Genomic DNA, 19,453 nt, shown 5'->3' with positions numbered 1-19,453 from the left:
GGGTGTAAGGACTATAAATATGATTCGTCTGGAAGACCAGGTGTGAAGGCTTCTGCCAGGCATACTAGACAAAGTTTGTTTTCAATTTCAAGGGCGTCCTGTTAATGTATGTTTTTGGAAAGCGTCGGAAAGCAGTCATAGGTTCCGGTTTGGTTTTCCCATCAATATTAATTTCTGCATAGGAACAAAATTCGCCCAGGCGCGCCGTGAAAAAGCCCTCCCCTTTTGTCCTCAATAGAGAATAAAGTTCCTTCCAAAAGTTGTATTGCTCTTCCTCAATCAGGATACCAATTCTCTCAGTTCTAGGGAAATAAATGACTTTTTGGGAAAGCATGTGTGAAATACATACATCTTTAAAAAGCTTGGCGTTTAAAATAACCCAGGTCACCCTATAGGTGCTGGGCTTTCCCTGCATTTGGGGGCTGTCTAGAACGTGTTATGTGTTTTCTTGAATTACTCCGTGTTTTGAATTCATTTGAGTTAGCAGTAAAAACAGGCAAACAAACTTGCTCAATTTGTTTTGAGTGCTAAATCCCTTCACTTTGAAATAGCTAACAGTCGACAGATGGACTCATTTTATGGAAAGGGCTAGCCTCTTCAGCCACGAAGAAAACTGACTGAGAGATCTACATTTTAAAGCCATCTCTAACCTCTCCATAACATCCATGAAAACTCAAACTTTCTCTCTCTACCCGTTGGAGAGTCAAGACCGTTTTACTTAAAGGGAGAGACAAGAGGAGGAACAGCTCACGTGCTGTTTTTATCTTTATTTCCCCTCTGTTCCTGAGAATTTTTATTTCTGGTTTTTGAACTCTGGCTGAATCAAGAAAATCAAATTCTTTCAACAAGTTCCACAACCGAAATCTAAAGTCACTGCAAACCAGAGAAGGTGGTCTGAGAAAGACATTTTCATCTGTATCCATCAACGATTTCTGCTGTCTCCCCACTCCCCTGAGTAATGGGTTAATGTCCTCCCCATTTTTCCTTTTCATTTTACAGAGATTAGGAGACGCTTCTAGCAGAACGACCTCCCTTCATCTGGTGGCGAAGATGAGGAATCTCATGGAAAAGTGGGAAAAGAGTGAGAAAATCAGAGACGGGAAGATTCAGAGACTTGCAGAGAGACGAGGAAAAGAGAAAGGGGCAGCGCTGGAGAGACGCGCAGATTAGCGCGTGCAACCCCCCACCCCCTTTCAAGATTCGGAGGTTTGCAAACCCGGGCTGGGATGAAGGGGCTCCGGGAAGCTCACGTTCCCCTCCCCACCCCCCTCCTTCTGTCTGGAGTCTCGTCCGCCAGGGGCTGGTTAACCCCAGTCCCGGCCGCCTCAGACATCGCGCTGAGCTTTTGGGTCTTCGCCTCGCCCAGCGCCAGTGCAGCTGAAGTGAGCAGCTGGTGGGAAATGCTAATGGCTCCTGGAGAAATAGAAGATACAGAATGATTCTCATTCCCTCCTCGAGTGTGCGGAAGGAGCTGGACATACGTTTCACGCTCCTAATCCTTCTTTTACATTTTTAGTCATACTCCTATTAAACAACTAATTAATGCTCAGAACCACTAGGGAATACATTAGGCATGCAGCGGAGAGGCAGGGTGCTGGGGGGCTACAAACCACCGAGCTGATTTAAGACACGGATTTCAGGTTTTTCCCTCGTCAGAGCAGAAATGAAAGAGTGGGCCGTGGCGATTGTATTTAGATTCCGATTACTTCAAATTAGAAGGGGGTGGAGGGAGCCTCCGAGCAAAGCAAGCAATTCCCTGCCCGGCAGATGTAAACAAGATTGTAGCATCAAAGGTACCAGCTCCTTGAGGGCCAGATCGCCTGGGCCGGGAGCCGGGGGTGGGGAGACACTGACCTTATGTATCTGTGAATTTCAAGGATGTTACACTTTTACGTAAACAACTCCGGTGGATCTCCCGGTGATCCCCAGTGAGAGTCACTGTTCCAGAATATCTCAATTTTTTGTTGTCCTCTGGAACAATACCCCCTTTTTACTTTTCCAAAAAATTTAAACTATATCTAAAGGTAATAACCTTCCAGTAAGCCAATGCACTAGATAATTTCTCACAGCCGCTTTTTCTGTCTTTTTTGGTCATCTAATTTAATGGTGGGAGGACACAGGGAATTAAACATATGCGTCCCCTCCCCCCCACCCCCAAATCCGCATAAGAAGAGCGGTGTTGGCTAAATGGATTCATAGAATTTTTAGTGAGATTCTGAATTATACCCCTCCCTCTAGTATTTTCAGACGGGTGACAACTGTTAGAACAAAAATCAAAGCATAGGGAGGACAGACAAATTCTGTGAGCAAAGCGGGCAAAACCGAGGACAAATTTAGGATGACCTCCGCCAACTCACTCTCACCCAAGAGTCAGGATTTGGGAAAGGTACAGTATTATTTTAGAGCCCGCCCTGACGGGGTGCGTGCTATCATTTACTTTCTTCACTTTGGATTATGATCTCAACCCAGGCAAGCAATTTCCCCAGCTCCTTATCTGACAACAAGCGAGTATGTAAATACCAATGGCTAGAGATGTTTAACTGCCTCAAACGTTATTGATTTGTTGGCGGTTTTAGAATTTCCCTCCCCAGTCCAGGTCCGGTTTCGGAATTGTCCATTCGGGCGCTTTGATCCATACCCCCGATGCTACAACACAATAATTGTTTTTTGGGTTTTTTTTTTTTTTTTAAGGAATTAAGATGAACCAATTGATTTGCATATAAATTAAAATTACTATGCGTTGCCTATTCCTGTGTTTTATAATCATTTCGAAATTAGTACTTAACCACTCGAGCTAAAAGAATATATAAATGTCTGTATTGACTCACTAATGAATTACCTAATTAAAACGTCCCGGGGATGCTGGGCTCTGGAAAGATTGTTAAACTGAGACATATTAGGGAAGGGATGAATATTGGAAGGGTAACAGACCAGTGTCTGGAACTCAGAACAGAGTTTCCGGTGATTGCAAGCGTTAATTTTGGAGCATTGGTTCTTTCCTGTGGGTAATGATTTTGGCTTGCTTGTAAATAAATGAGTTAGAAGGAGCGCCCGCGGTCACTCAGGCCCTTTGCTCTGGCAGAGACTGTTGAGCTCTAACCCAGCAGTGCTAAATCCTGGGAGAAACTGGGCCAGCCCCGGAGGTGTGTGGACCCGTTGGCCGCCTGGCCAGTCTTCCCCTCTCCTCCTGCCTAGCGGACCGGCTGGCCAGCTGCGGCAGCGCGCTCTCAGCGCGCTCGGAGAGCTGGAAATACAGCCGACATTTAATAGATATGCTAACTGAGCACTTACCTTCGTCCTGAGAATAAGAATAAAAGGTAGCTCTTCTTAAGAGAGGCGGTGCAAAGGCACGCTAGGAGTTCAGAAAAGGCTGGCGGCGGGAAATCTGTAGCCTGGGGGCTCGCCAACAACCCCTTTCATTTCAAGCACTTATTGATTTGCTGTTGTCATCTTTGGCGACGCAGAAGGACACTTGAAAGAATTTCTGATGGGGCTCTGATCTGAGAAAGGAGGTGACCTGCCCAGGCTCTCACCAAATTCTTAATTACCACATCAACTGCTTTTTTTAAAAATTTTTTATCCCCCACCCCCACCTCCTTCCCCCTTGGCAACTGAGTTTGCTTCTTCTTAACTTTTTAATTATTCAGAAACTTCCTTACCTTTCATTGGCTTCCCTTTTGCAGCGGTTTTCCATCCGCGTCTCTCCCCACCACCTTTCCGTGGTAGGGTCTGTGTATTGATCCTTCTGACCTTTGGCACATCTGGGCCTTCCAAAATCTCTCAATCTTTTCAGATTTGAGGATGGAAGACTCCACCCGCTCCACAACGTGCACACACTCAGAGTTAGGAAGACTAACACAGGCTGCCCTCCAACTCAGGGGTCTAACAGATGTTCCCTTTTCAGTTGTCTCTTGAAATCTGAAATGCCTGCCTGATTTTAACTCGGATACCCCTCTCTCGCCCATTCCTTTTCCAAATCAGTTGGAACATGTGTGCAAATGTGCCCACAGCATCTCCACCTACATTCTTTACCAAACTGGGAATAAAGAGGAAGGAACTAATGCAGTAGATTGGGATAGAGGTTGCATCAGGAATCAGAACCCCCAATTTCAGGATTCCTCAGTCCGCTCTGGCCATCTTCTGCACTGAATCATTTCAAGTGGGAGGCCCACAGGGACCAAAACAGGTAAGGCCACAGTAAAACGTAGAATCGTTTCAGGATTATTTCATTCAAATGCAAGTGATGACTCGGAGTTTTATTTATAACCGTATGGTTTTAGTACATGCAGAATTGGACAGGAAAGGGTATGTCAACATGGTTATTGGTGTTGGGGAGGATGATAAATACCTTGGGATCATCAGTGAGAAAAAGACCCCCAAAGTCTACAATGGTTTTACTTCATTTATAACAGGAATTGAGACACAAATGGCTTTATATATTTTATGTAGTTTGACTAATCTGAATTTCCATCAAAAGTAGCTACACGGAATTTCTTTTAGTTTCTGATAGCAATTTCAGAAAGTAAAGCCATCGAGAGACACCCTGAACTGGGTAAAACCTTTGGGTTGACTGCTCTTGTAAGTTCAGGAGTATAGTATTATTTTTGTTTTAGATAATCTGCGAGGGTTTGCAAGTCTTTAACAGACTTCACCTAACAGACATCATTGTTTGAGTCTACATTCATTATAGGAAAAGTCCAGTTACTGTGCTGATTTTAAAATGGCCTTTCTGCCGGCATAATCTTGGTTTTCAAATAAAAATTTTTAGTTTAATATATAGACCTCCCGGTTTTCACTTCAGAACTTCCATTTCGATTGTTACGACAAATAATTTGTAGTACTCTATGTATTCCCTTTACTTTTCAGGGAAGTGGGGTGGGTTTCATCATCACCACTGCCACAAACAACAAACTCTAAAAGCTAAGCTCTTTCCTGTAGAATAATCAGTACCTCAAATGCTTTATTCAACACCATCCTATAGATATACCTGGTAAACTTCCTTGGAATTTCTAGCAAGAGTTTGCAGCAACTGGACCACCTCTCTCACAGAAGATATTCTCTCTGATGGGCTCTCATTTCTGGAGGAATGGATTTTAGAGCAATGGAGGAGGATGGGGACCTTGGAAGTTGCAGCTGAAACAAGCCAGAATTCAGTGAAGTGACTGATGCAGGGCTCAGATCTCCCATCCTGCATTTCTCTTTAATTGGAGCACTGACGCCCCCCTCCCCCCACCCCAAACACACACACAGTGGGATCCTGAAGCACTTGATGTGTACGTGGATTGTCCCCTTGTAGTCTTCACCATGTGGTTTTATAGAAGGTCTCTGGTTCCATGGTGTTTTTTAGTTGTAGCTCTCCTACTTATCATAATCTCAGCGTTTAGGTTTTGGTGTCCGGAGGTGAAAGCTGCTGTGTTCATAAGCTGTGACGTACTGAAGAGCTGGGACAAGTGAGGACTCATCACAACTCAAATTCAGATGTGTTTCAATGGCTCTGGCTGCGTAAAAAGTCTGGCAGTCTTTCCAGCTCCCCCAGCTTTCTACTCTAAACTTTGTATGGACCATGAGAGAAAGCCTCTGGCTAATGAGGTATGCTGAAGTCTGGGTTGAAGCAATAATAGCATTTGTATTGAGAACAAAGTGACCACAAAGTGTAGACAGTATGGGTCTACATTAGTAATAACGATAATAACTAATATTTGTGGGCTGCTTAGTTTATTTAGCAATTATGCCAAGCAGTTTTGTATTGATCATCACATTCATTCCTTACAACAACCTTATGAGCTAGGCAACTGTCATTTTACAAATGCCGGGGCAGTGAGGTTTGGAGTGATTATGTCGTGGGCCCGAGGTCATCTAGCTTCTAACCACTGGTGTGCAGAATGAGTGGGAAATTACTTTAGATCACATAGGTGGTAAGTAGCAGAGTCGGAATTTGAATCTAGATGTGTCTACCTCCAAATATTAACTAGTACACTGAACTGGTGGTGACCATAACTACAGGGTTAGAATCCTCTGGAGAAAGAAATATAGAATGTCCATGTGGAACATTTGAAAAAAAAAACGAGAGGAAAATGCAGAGATGAGAAAAGCAAATATATTACATGGGGGATGGAGAAAGTCAGAAATGCTTTACCTGCTAGAGAGAAGGAAAGGGAAATGATTGAATTAAAGAGAACAGAAAAACCAAGCTCTACTATTTGTCCTGGGCGGGTCATTCTAGAAAAGAGAATTCAGGGATCATTCTGAACAGTAGGAAAATTAATGCTCAGATTGTCAGGTTGACCTAAGCCCAGTATAAGAGATCGGAAATCTAGTTTACAAGAACTCTTTCCTAGATACTCCCAGGGAGAATAAGATGTTGAAATTGAGGTTTGAGTAGTTTTATCTTGAAACTGAAGAGAAATTCGAGTAAGGACTGAGTGACAAGGACATCCACATTGTAAAAACATGCAAATGGAGTGAGGAGCAAAATGTAGAAAACCTGTTAGGAATCTGGTTATTGTGCTAAACCACGCTGAACTCAAAGGAGAAATGAAATTTTACCTATCATTACCTACCTGTCTAGTTTGCACCCTCGTGCCTTTGTTATTATAGTAAAGTCACTTGAAATTTTAAGGAAGATGACTTCCTGTGCTGAAGAAGAAACCCTGGGTGGATGGGTGTCAGGAGACAAAGAGGAAAGATAATGATCCCAAGGACACAGTCTGTTAGTAGCAATGCTAGACCGTATACTAGTTGTTGATGGTAGAATGTGAGCCAGGGAAGAATGCCAGGGAACCTTCTACAAGGTCCCTTTCATCACAGCAGACCAGTTACTTACTGATCCAAAAGGTTGTTCCCAATTCAAGTTTGTCTCATTGCCAAAAATGATTTAAAATTGGCTCATTTTGACCTTTTTCAGAAGGGACAGATAAATGTAAGTTCATGTGTAGCTTCCCAATTTTGTGAAGCACAGGAGAAGAAGAAATGGGAGAATCAATACAGTTTCCTGTTTTCTGGCAAAAATTCTTATTTCTTTGTGTGATGTGAGTAAGGTAGCATGAGGAATGGTTCATATAATGAAAAATGGTAGTTGAGTGTATTTTAAACTTTCTTTAAAAAAATTAAAAAAATTTTTTTTTAATGTTTATTTATTTTTGAGACAGAGGGACAGAGCATGAATGGGGCAAGGTCAGAGAGAGAGGGAGACACAGAATCAGAATCAGGCTCCAGGCTCTGAGCTGTCAGCACAGAGCCTGACGCGGGGCTTGAACTCACAGACCATGAGATCATGACCTGAGCCGAAGTCGGAGGCTCAACCGACTGAGCCACCCAGGTGCCCCCCCAAATTTTTTTTAGTGTTTATTTATTCTTGAGAGAGAGAGAATGGCAGACAGAAAGACAGACAGAATGTGAGCAGGGGAGGGGCAGTGAGAGAGGGAGACACAGAATCTGAAGCAGGCTCCAGGCTCTGAGCTGTCAGCACAGAACCTGACACGGGGCTTGAACTCACAAACCACGAGATCATGACCTGAGCTGAAGTCGGACGCTTATCCAACTAAGCCACCCAGGCGCCCCTATTTTAAACTTTTTCTTAATGTTTGTTTTTTTATTGAGAGAGAAAGAAAAAGACAGAGAACAGGGGAGGGGCGGAGAGAGAGAGAGGGAGAGAGAGAGAATCCCAAGCAAGCTCCGTACTGTAGGCCCAGAGCCCGATGCAGGGCTGGAATTCACAAACCTGGAGATCATGACCTGAGCTGAGATCAAGAATTGGATGCCTAACTGACTGAGCCACCCAGGCACCCCTATTTTAAAGGGGCTCTCAATCTGTGCTGTCACACAATCTCTTGAGAATTCTATGGTATTTTTGAAAGTAAAGTTTGAGGGCACACACTGTCTTATTTTCCATCTCTATCCCATGGGCCTCATAGTTAGCACTTCTCTAAATGTGCAGGACAAATTAGGATCCAGGGGTGCCTGGTTGGCTCAGTTGGTTAAGCGTCAGACTTTGGCTCAAGTCCAGATCTCACGGTTCATGGGTTCGAGACCCGCGTCAGGCTCTGTGCTGTCAGCACAGAGCCTGGAGCCTGCTTCTGATTCAGGGTCTCCCTCTCTCTCTGCCCCTCCCCTGCTCATGCTCTGTCTCTCTCTCTCTCTCAAAAAAAAAAAAAAAAAAAAATTAAAAAGTTAAAAAAAGAGAAATTAGGATCAATATACAATAAGAATTGGAAAGGATCTAGAGGGTGACCCCTTCTCTCACCTTATGTTGAAATCTAGAAAGATAGTCAGTTACCCTTTTCAACAAAGAGCCCCCTGAGGACCCTTCATAATTCATTCTGTATATCTTGTCTATTGACTGAACTCCCATTACTGAATAAAATGATGTCATGTCAAATAGCTCCAATTAATAGAAGGGATTTCTGGGGTGATTGGGTGGCTCAGTCGGTCAAGGGTCTGACTTTGGCTTAGGTCATGATCTCACCATTCATGAGTTCGAGTCCCTCATCGGGCTCTCTGCTGTCAGCACAGAGCCTGCATCAGATCCTCTGTCCCTCTCTCTCTTGCCCTTCCCCAGCTCGCGCTCACTCTCAAAAAGAAAAATAAACATTAACAAAAAATAGAGGGCATCTCTTCCAGAGTCTTTTAAATATTTCATGTCTTTTGCCCTCAAAAAACTGTATGAAAATACCATTAGCCTCATTTAACAGATAGAAAACAGTGTCCTAGGGTCTTTTAGAGTTTTTCTCTGTTATGCGGCATGACACTATGAGAACTAAATTAAAAACTAAGTCAGAAAATTCTGTGTTCAAGGCTTTCCTAGCGACCCATCACTCCTTGGGGCAAGTTATTATCTTGCCGTCTGAGTAAAGTCCACATTTGATTGTAACTCTATCTGTCCTTCTGTTTGTCTGCCTGTGAGTAGTTTATCTTTTAATCCATCAATTTATCTCCTGGCTAGTTTTCTAATACACCATAAGTTAACCAATGTTGATAAAATTTCACCCTTACTACGAGAGCTACTTGAGCAGATTGAGATGGTTGTCATATTTTTCAAATATTACATGTAGCTAACAGTGCTGTTACTGTTTAAGTGCCATGATTTCATTCTTATCTTGAAATTGTACACATACCCCACCTTCTGTCATGAGGGGACAGCCTCCACTTATTAGCGCTTTTGATATTTACACTGTCTCTTGGGAGGATGTTGGATCATTTGTTTATGTCACTCTTGAAGTTATAATAACTACCTTTTTGTTCAGACAGGTGTATTTAGTGTGTTTCCCAAGCCCAACTTCCAAGAAACTAAAATCACTGACTCACTGAAAGATGTTTAAATGTCCTGCTGGAGTAATCCTGGAACAACTATGGTTTTCCATCATTGTCCTTATCTGAGTGTAAATATACACAAATTCACATATGGCAACTTGTTTTTCCACCTGAATATGTGAAAAAGTCCCTTTTCCTGCAGGCAATTGATGAATCAAAAGCAATAGGATTCTTACTTTAAAAAAAAATTTTTTTTAATTTTTTATGTTTGCCCTCCGTATTCTCCCCTGAAGTATCTAGTCTTTTCTCTCAAGGATGCATTTATGGAGAATATTCTGTATTCTCTTCCTTTCCCACAGGAGAGGTACTGTGAGTTGTAGGAGTTAAAACTCTATTCTTATAGCTCTTTATTCTTTTTTGCCACCGTTGACAACTCCTCCCTCTTTCCCCAAAGCATTAATGTCATTCTACTGGTTTCTGATTTGCAAAAATCAAGTAGGATCTACAAAAGTCAATAAAAATGAAAGTAATGTTTTTCATCTTGAAAGATTTATTTATTTTCTTCGTATGTGTTAGAAAGGGCACACAGATCACAGATGCTTTCCTCATTCTCCACCTTCTCCAAGTACATGGGAATGTGTTGAACAGAGAGAGAAAAAAAAAATCAAGAAAGGAAAAAGAATGAATGAATTAAAATGAGAACAAAAAGCAGAGTCAGGGTCTAGGATTGTGGTTCAACCAGATGATTCAGTTAATTTAGTAGGTTCACTTTGTGGTCATTTGTTAAGCTGAGTTCTGGATGATGGAAACAATATTTCTAAATCTTTAATGGGCATAAGCTGAGTTAAAAAAAAAGACTGACTAAATCTTTTAATTATATAGAAATGATCACAGAAAAATCAAAGACGAGAGAGATGGTTATACTGATGTGCCTGGTTGGGGGAAGATGAGAGCATACTAGAGAGTAGGATGGTTTGCAGATTAATTTTAGGAGACTTTTTTTTTAAAGAATTTTTTTAACGTTTATTTATTTTTAAGAGAGAGAGAGAGAGAGAGAGAGAGAGAGAGAGAGACGGAGTGTGAGTGGGAGAGGAGCAGAGAGAGGGGGAGACACAGAACACAAAGCAGGCTCCTAGCTGTCAGCGCAGAGCCTGATGCGGGGCTTGAACTCGTGAGCCAGCAGATCACGACCTGAGCTGAAGTCGGACGCTCAACTGACTGAGCCACCCAGGTGCCCCAGGAGAGTGTTTTTTGAGTCTTTTGTTTCCCACATTGAATTTAAACAGTATTGCATTTTTAAATTGAAAATCTACTTCTAACTACAGGTTAAGTTAACGTCTCACCTCCCCAGTCATTTTAATATAATCATTTGTATTGTAAGAAATGCTGTGATTTGGCTTAAATGTTGCTATCTTATATTTTTTTCCTTTAAACATATCTTTTGGAGGTTTGTAAACACTGGGAAAGTACATTATTTCCAGGTCCCTCCAAGGATTATTTCACTGAAAAGCTACAAGCCAATCAGTGAGCTTATCCTGACCTCAAAGGGCTCCCAGGATTGGAAGGAAGGCAGGGGTGAGAGTTTAGATCAGGTTCAAGGCTGTTGTCACTTTGCTTTACCACCAAACCAGCAGACCAGAGTCTCCCATAGGTAAGGGTATTTGTGAGAGTTCCTCAAAAGAGGATACATCCCAGAAGTTCCATATTTGGGGGCCATATAGTATAGCCCATGAGGAATGAGGAGTCTGCCAGGGCAGAGGAACTTGAGCCATGATGCTGTGGTAGAAGCAGTGAGGCCCTCAAATTATCTCCTTATTACCATGTCTAAGAGTATTTACTGCCCCCTATGAACTTATTTCTGTATTCTACTTGTTACTGGATCATTGGCTTCTGCCTACCTGGCTAGGACCTATAGATAGTGAAGGACAAAGACATATGTGGGGCTGAGGAATAGAGGGAAAACAACAAAAATAAACATTTCTTTGTGAAGTGAAAAAAATTCAATTATCTCTAAAATAGGATGAATTACTGATCTGGATAAAATTTATTGATTTTAATTGATTTATTATGTCTGATTTCCTACCTCACATTATAAGCAGATATCTGAAAACTATGAAATTGACGTAAATTAGACCTTCAAAACAACTGATGTTCGACGGGTCTGTGATATAATAGCCGCATTTATTTATTTATTTTACTATTAGGTGTTAGTTGATAAACATTACTGTTGAGCTGAAAAAATATCTCACTGTTTTGGAAGTCATTGATGGTGGTTTTCATTCTTTTTCTCTTTTCCTTTTTTATTTTTGTGAAATGTTTATTTATTTTTGAGAAGGAAAGAGACAGAGCGTGGGTGGGGGAGGGGCAGAGAGAGCGGGAGACACAGAATCAGAAGCAGGCTCCAGGCTCTGAGTCGTCAGCACAGAGCCAGACACCAACTTCGAGATCATGACTTGAGCTGAAGTCAGACACTTAACCACGTTGGACGCTTAACCGACTGAGCCACCCAGGTGCCCCCATTATTATTATCAACAATGGCTTTTGTTAAGGTTTTTATTCTTGCCAGATTTTTATTCTTTATATTTGAGTTTATACTTACTAAGACAAAGCTTATAACAAATAAGTTGTCATAAGCTAAATCAGGGCTATCTACTTAGAAGTAAAATGCCTCAACTTTATGCTGGTGCTTTGTTTCATTTGATTTTTCACCATTTTTAATTAAGAAAGAGTTTAAAACAGTCACATAATTATGAGCATATTCTCTCTGTCTATATTCTATTTTTCACATATAGAGAAACTAATATATAAACATTCCTAGTAGGAGGTCCATGTAAAGCATTATGATTTTAGATAGGTCACCCTGTATAAATGTATGGATAAATATTTATGCACATATATACATATGCTATGTATCAACATTTCTTGTAAGTCCTATCTGCTTATAGTTTTAACTACAAAAACAAATAAAAAATGAGATAAGTAATAACCAAACTGGGAAAACTCTCTGACTCATATAGAGAACTGAAATATAAATTCTTTAAATACTTCTAATTTATTTATCAAAGATGTCTCATTCCTTACTGAGCTCACAAAATCCGTAAGCTCTAGCACAAAGTTTAACTGCACACTACATTTGATATAGGATAATGCTTAAAATTTTAAAGTAACACCTTATATTTTTGCAAAGCAATCTCTGAAGTGTTGCTGAATTGTAACAGAACAATTCGGTTCAGACTCTCCCTGCCTCTCCTACCCCTAATCTCCTCATTCATAGAGGTGATTTTCCTATAATAGTGATAGCCAGTTAGGATATATTTAATAAAGGATTGACTCTTAATTTAAGTAAGAGCAAAGTCCCCATGGTAAGATTCTTAGTAAGGGTTATGAGGAAGCTTTATATTTTTTCTCCCCAAGAACACCTTGACACAGTTACACATAATTAAAAAAGTATATGGCTTTATTTGAAGCTGACTCTTCTTCGGAATACTGTTGGTAAGAGTTAATGAAAACCTCTTTGTCTCAGACCAATTAAAAAAAAATAAGTGACATGGTCTTAGTAGCATAAAATGACGTGTTGGAATATTCTTAGATGACGTCTCATGTGCTAATTCCAATGACTAGATTGTTTTGGCCCTGGGAAGGTAAAAACTAATCCCTTTTCATTCATCTTAATACTCTATGTCAAAAGGTCTGGCTAATTATGCCACTGTATTGAAATTGTATTGGAAATACAACAAATTTAGATTTTATGAAAAAAATGATCTCCCTCTGAATATAATGTTCCACATGAACATTAGCCGGTCTGGATTACATTCAGTATCGTTTGCCACTTTCTTTTGAAATGTATTTATATGAAAAGAAACAAGAAATCTGATTTGTTGTACTGTTGAATCAAAGCCCTGGGGAAGGTTTGGACACTAAAACCTCTTCAAACAGGGGCGCCTGGGTGGCTCAGTTGGTTGAGCGTCCGACTGCAGCTCAGGTCATGATCTCACAGTTCGTCAATTCGAGCCCTGTGTCAGGCTTCGTCTGACAGCATGGAGCCTGGGGCCCGCTTTGAGTTCCCTGTCTCCCTCTCTCTCTGCCCCAACCCTGTCATTCTCTCTCTCTCTCAAAAACAAATAAACATTAAAAAAAAAAAAACTCATAGAATATTAGCACAACACAAATTTATCTCAGAAAACATTCATCATACATCTTGATATCTTGGGTGAAGAAGAAGTAGTCACGATAAGTAAATTTGGGGAAGGTGAACATGACAATGGGATAGACTTCTTATTCTTAAGCATATGTACTCTCATTATTTTATTTAAATCACAGCAGATTAGAATGAGTTTCTAGTTTTCAGCCTGACTTTGTAAGAAAGGGGGGAGTCTACGTGCACTTGCATTCAGTCCTAGCATGCAAATTCTAAAATATCTGAAGAGAGTCCTTTTTTGAGTCAGCAGAGGGGCCGAGTTTCACGTCAGAGGACTTTAGTAGCAGCTTCTCTGCTCCTGCTCCCTGGTCTTCTGTCACCTGGTTGCTCACATCCAAATATCTTGTGGGCTGCATTCCACAGTTAGAGACAAAATAATTGGAAGGCTGCCACAGGTGGCATTTTGGTTATGAATCATTTCAGTTTTATCAATAAACATCTATAAATGACAAATTCCTTGCCTGGAAGGGTTACCAGTAAGAGGGAAAAGAAAAGTGCAGGGAAGCAGGTGAAAAGTGAAGTTCAAACACTTTGCAACTTTGGTTAAGATCAGATCTATTTACTCTCCCCTGGGCAGGGCAAACAGAAAGAAACCACGTGTACCAGGCAGCTGCCGCTAAATGCCTTCCATACCTTCTCCACGTGGGTCTACACTATTTCCCCGTGGCATTCTTGCGGTTTTCCTATTTTCCACAAAAGCCAGACAGGTTCTGGAAGGTTAAATGACTTTTTCTTTTTCTTTTTTTTTTTTTTTAATTTTTTAATGTTTATTTATTTTTGAGACAGAGAGAGACATAGCATGAACGGGGGGGAGGGCCAGAGAGAGGGAGACACAGAATCTGAAACAGGCTCCAGGCTCCAAGCTGTCAGCACAGAGCCCGACGCGGGGCCCGAACTCACGGACCGCGAGATCATGACCTGAGCCGAAGTCGGCCGCTCAACCGACTGAGCCACCCAGAAGCCCCTGAAATGACTTTTTCAAGATCTCATAGAGTCGGCACAAATTTCAGATGGAACCAAGTCTCCAGAAACCCGTGCGCTTGCTTTTCCGGCACGGAGACTCCCTACAGCACAGAAGAAAATCGGGTATGCCTGGTGGCAAACAAGTCTGCTTTGCTTCTTCAGATTAGTTTTGCCAAGTTTCTTCCTTCTTTCCTTTTTTTTTTTTTTTTTTTTCCCTTTTGGGTAGGATTGACTTTGTATAGAGCATGGTGAGATTGGAAGAGTCCTCAAAGAACATCCCACACAACCCCTCTTTTACGGATTAGAAAACTGAGGCTCTGAAAGCATAAATGAATCATCTGAGATCACACACCCGGCTGTCAAAATTGCTGGGACAGGTACCCATTGTTCTTTTCTGGTATGCTCTATGAGGCATCGCTATACAACCTCTCATTTTAGTATTTTCCTTGATGGCTGGGGTGGAGTGAGGTTCTAAAATAGCGTACTCCTCCATTTATGTTCCCATTTTGTTTACTTGTTCTTCTGATGGTAGGTTGAATGGTAGTACCCTAAAATATATGGCTACATCCGAATCCCTGGAACCTGTGAAGGTAATTTATTTGGGAAAAGGGTCTTTGCAGATGTAGTTAAGTTAAAAGTTAAAAAAAAATTTTTTTTAATGTTTATTTTTGAGAGAGAAAGAAACAGAACAAGGGCAGGGGAGGGGCAAGGGGAGAGGCAGGGGGAGAGGGAGACGCAGAATCCGAAGCAGGCTCCAGGCTCTGAGCTGTCAGCACAGAGCTGATGTGGCACTTGAACCCACGAACCGTGAAATCATGACCTGAGCCGAAGTCGGACGCTTAACCGACTGAGCCACCCAGGCGCGCCCCTTAAATTAAAAATCTTGAGATGATGAAATCATCCTGGATTATCTGGGCAGGCCTTAAATCTAATAAAGTGGTTTTATCAGAAAGGCAGAAAAAAAATCTGAGACTGATTGAAGAGGAGAAGACCTAGAGGAGAATTTGATGTGAGGGCAATGTGAACATGGTGACAGAGATTGGAGCGGTGTGACCAGAAGCCAAGGAAGCCAAGGAATGCAGACAGCTATCAGAAGCTAGAGAAGGCAAGGAAGGATTCTCCCCTAGAGCCTCGGGAGGGAGTGCGGCCCTGCCAGCACCTTGGTTTCTGACTTCTGGCTTCTAAAACTATGAGAGAATACATTTCTGTTTAAGCAACCCAGTTTGTGATAAATTGTTATAACAGCCACAGGAAATTAATACAGTAGGGGGAAGAACTGATATTATAGAACTGATGTTATATAGAAATGATGTCCTATCATTCCTGACTTCACAGACTCGCAGGGGAGTGGGTATCTGTTGGTGGCAGTGGATAGTTGAAGAGCTTCAGGGACAGATGAGTGTCCTTGTTTTGATATAGATAAGCAATAACGGCCTTCTGGAAAGTGACAGGGATTTTATGAGAAAACTCCCCCCTCAAAAGGCTTGGGAACATCAAGTCAAATCAAGTGAAGGTGTGAGAGAGGGGCGGACCATTCTCTGTTTTGTGTTGACATTCCTTCAGCCTTGGTGCCCTTGCACTGCTTCCTGGATACCTGTGAGCCCTATGAGCTCCCCAGCCTGAGAACTCTCTTTCCTTCTTCTCACCCTTATTCAACCTGCCTCATTTCCTCAGGGCTCTTTCCCTAGAGCTAACCCCCACCTTCACATGAATATATTGCCAGGAGTTTATACATCATGGTTATACCTGTTTTAATCAGACTTCTTTTTCACAACTGATTTTGGATGCATTAACCCCAGCAGAGAAATCAGTGGGGATTTCATGCAGGTTCCACGCCAGCCTAAGGGGGAGACATTTTGAAGAGAGAAGAACATTCTTCCTGTCCTTCCTGTCATGTCCATCAAGGCCAGCCCAGTTCCTGAGTACCACTATGTGTAGATATTTTCTTACAGTCTCAGTTGTATTGGGAGTAGAAACCCTGAACAGAGAAGAAAAGACGCTCTTCCATCTGGGCTGGACTGTCCATGAATTTCTAGAGGTGATAGAATGTTGTTTGCCTCTTGGTAAGCTTTCTACTTGGACATGATTTCCTTTTCTCTCATTCACTTACTGAGCCTCTCTGTGCCTCAGTGTCCTCATCTGTAAAATGGAGACAACAATGGCGCTTTCCTTAGAGGAAAAGCTTGTTGTGAGGATTAAATCAGGTAATCTAGGTAAAGCTTTTAGAGTAGTTCCTAGCACACAGGAAATGTTAGCTATTAGTATTTATTCCAGAGAAGTACCTACTCTCATTCCTTGTTTCTGTGAGTGTGGTCATCTGTGTGTACTCCCAACCTTTGGACCAATTCCTTGCTCCTCCTGGTGAAGCATTTGCCTAGGGACAGCCATTACTCAAAGTTCCTTGATTGTGGGGAGCTATTCTATTAAAAGTCCTGAGCATGAGGGGAGTTGATCTCTTTCTTTTCACTTCCCACTTGGAGAAGTGGAGACAGTGACCTGGGCAAGTGTGTCAGCCTCGTGGTCCCTTCAGGATGAGGCTGAACACTGAGAATGAACAAGCTCATTCGGGTTCTCACAGTAACCTAAGTCCTCTAACCCAGTCGGTATGGGTAATAAAGTTGGTAATTTCACTCATTAGCTGACTCTTTTGCCTTACTTCTTATTGGTTCAGTGCTCAAGTTGAGGTCCTTCAAAAAACCCAGTGACTGTTAGTGTCCGGGAAAATCTTAGGCCAGGGTGGATGGGGTCTTGTTTGAAGGAAAACACCCCGTGTCTCAGTAGGTGCCTCAAATCCTTCCCAGCGTTTGAAGGCACAATGCAAGGCTGAAGACCCATGCTCTCCTCTTCCCGCTATTCATCCACAGAATTAATTTGTCTTGTCTTTCTAAGACTTGCTAAGTTAATCAGCAAGGGAAGAACAACTGAAGTCTCTCCTTATTTAAGCCATGCCCTCCCGTGAAAGGAGCCTTTAAAGACACACCAACAATTCCATGCTGTGGAATGAGAAACTGTGCCGTGGAGGGATCACAAACAGAAGGTTTTTATTCCTGAGCAAGCAAATGAAAATTCAGCAAACAAATCAAAGAATCAAGATAAAGACCTAAAAGATGAAATGGGAACACGAACTATATAACAATGAACATAAAACAAAATCCTCTCAACACTCTGGCAATTACTCTGGTCCTGTGGTGAATCAGAGTGAGCAAAGTACTCCTAGAGGGAAGTGTTCATTTTTGTTGAAATATGAACATCTTGCATCTATATATTACGTTGTGCCGCACAAAGTGCCCTCACACCTGTTTCCTTATATGATTTTTATGTGAACTCTGGTGTTTGTAAGGGATTTTCATCCCCTTATTATAGATGTGGGGGGAAAAAGGACATTTGGGAAAGAAAAAAATTACCTGACCTATAGCTGGTCTGATGATGGATGTCTGATCCAACAATAGACAGAAGTTCTCTTTAATCACACAGCCGTTTCTGCCACTTTTGGTAATGGTAGGAATGTTACTTAAGCTAATTTTTCTTTTTTAATGTCTTGGGGACTATGAAATCTGCCTTCCAAATTACGACTTTGGAAAAAAACCTTTCACTCTCTAGCATTTTGGAAACACGTGAATTCTTCGTCTAGTGCCTGAATTCAGAGGATTTTTCTCCATAGGTTTATAAATGGGAAATATGGATTTGCTCATTTTAATAATGATTCAGAATAAGAGGATTGTCTCTCTAGTTAAACTCAAGGGAGTAATAAAAACCGTTTTCATTGATGAGTGTATACACGTTGTATGACTAGGAACAGAAAAATTGAAGACCTGAAATGAGTTAGCTGTTGGTTTTATTACAGGAACCATCTTATTTTTAGGATTAACACTGGAGCTATCAGATGTGGATCAATGAAGACATTAGCACGGTACTTTAAATACAAAAGTACACGTGTTTGAGAAAGTAGTAGTAAATTTTTCTCTCGCTGGGACTTGTCCTCACTATTAGTAAATGGATGTCGCCAGCAGGTTGTGCTGGAACTTTCACCTATGAAGGTAATAAGACATGTTTTCTTCACTTACTACTGGGCAGATATCCTCTGCTTGCTTGATCCTTAGGACAAAGTTCCAGAAGATACTCTATTCTGTGGTTGTGGTTGGCAATACCTGACAAGAGTTTTCTGAATCTATCTTTTTTTTTTTTTTTAGTTTATTTATTTATTTTGAGAGAGACAGAGTCAGTGCAAGTGGGGTAGGGGAAGAAGGAGAGGGAGACAGAGATTCCCAAGCAGGCTCCACACTGCCAACGCAGACCCTGATGAGGGGCTTGAACTCACGGAACTGTGAGATTATGACCTGAGCTGAAACCAAGAGTCAGATGCTGAACCGACGGAGCCACCCAGGTGCCCCAACACAACTGAATCTATCTTTGGTCGAGCCTTCTGACAATCTGTCTCCCTACGTCACAGCTCTTTCATTTCTGGTTTTCTTTGTCTTAGCTTTTTGGTCTCTAGTAGGGAGTTAGGGCAACCCACTACTCTGGCTGGCTTATTGGGGGTCGTTTCTGATCTCATTCCAATAAATCCTATTTCCTAGAGCAGATTTTCCTCCCCCACCCCCTTTGTATTATGTTAAGCTAACTCTTCCAGTTGATGCCGTGGTCTGTAATTAACTCTGAGTGTTACCATTCTAGGAGATCCTGAAGCATTTCTTTCTTCCATCAGCTCAGATGAGATGCCCCCTCACCATTACCTATACTGGCCTTAAGTTTCTATTGTTAAACAGTTGTTCTTTTGCCACATTTGGGGGTGAAACAAACTGCTTATTTCCTACTGAAATGGAAGCTGCTGCTTCTTCTATATATTTTTCCCCAAGTTCACTTGTTTCCTTCTTTGGGATGCAGTCCACTATTACTTGAATCATTTGCTTTCATTTGTGTCAGTTTTGACAGTTACCCCAATAAGATATAAGGGAATATTACCTCAATAATGGATCAGCAATCAAGACAATTGAAACGACTATTGCACTAGTCAATAAATGTAATAACTTTTTAACTGGTACA

Source organism: Prionailurus viverrinus, chromosome B1, assembly GCF_022837055.1.
Source record: "Prionailurus viverrinus isolate Anna chromosome B1, UM_Priviv_1.0, whole genome shotgun sequence".
In the NCBI taxonomy this organism is placed as follows: domain Eukaryota; kingdom Metazoa; phylum Chordata; class Mammalia; order Carnivora; family Felidae; genus Prionailurus; species Prionailurus viverrinus.
This window is presented reverse-complemented; position numbering follows the sequence as displayed.